Here is a 320-nt window from a genome sequence, read left to right as displayed (position 1 = left end):
GCACTACAGATGCTTTTAGGGCTACTCCAGCAACAAGGTGTAATAAGATATATTCAGTAATGGTTCACTTTAAGGTGTCTACCTCCAAAGCAGGAATTCCCACTATCAGAATTTATTTATTTCAAGATTCAGCTGAAAGTGGTTAGATAGGGATAAAGAGAAACTTTAAAAAGGCCGGAGTTAGGGGCATCCTCACCACTCCTTCTGGATCTTGACTTGGATTGATGTGCCTCACTTCCCCTGAGTCATTCTTTAGTAGCCAGCCCCCCTCGTAGCACCCTTAAACTGGCAGTACTATCCTTCTGTGGTAGGCAGTGCTG

At 44.1% G+C, this 320-nt stretch overlaps 1 protein-coding gene across 1 annotated transcript in view; it reads right to left on the bottom strand.

Annotated features, from left to right (window-relative positions):
* The window catches only part of ARRDC4 (arrestin domain containing 4), a gene marked incomplete at its 5' end in the record, with an annotated part of 5,443 nt that overhangs the window by 896 nt on the left and 4,227 nt on the right, over window positions 1–320 (bottom strand). The window lies entirely within an intron of this gene.

The sequence above is a fragment of the Buceros rhinoceros genome, unplaced genomic scaffold (assembly GCF_000710305.1).
Source record: "Buceros rhinoceros silvestris isolate BGI_N320 unplaced genomic scaffold, ASM71030v1 scaffold28523, whole genome shotgun sequence".
Taxonomy (NCBI): domain Eukaryota; kingdom Metazoa; phylum Chordata; class Aves; order Bucerotiformes; family Bucerotidae; genus Buceros; species Buceros rhinoceros.
This window is presented reverse-complemented; position numbering and strand designations above follow the sequence as displayed.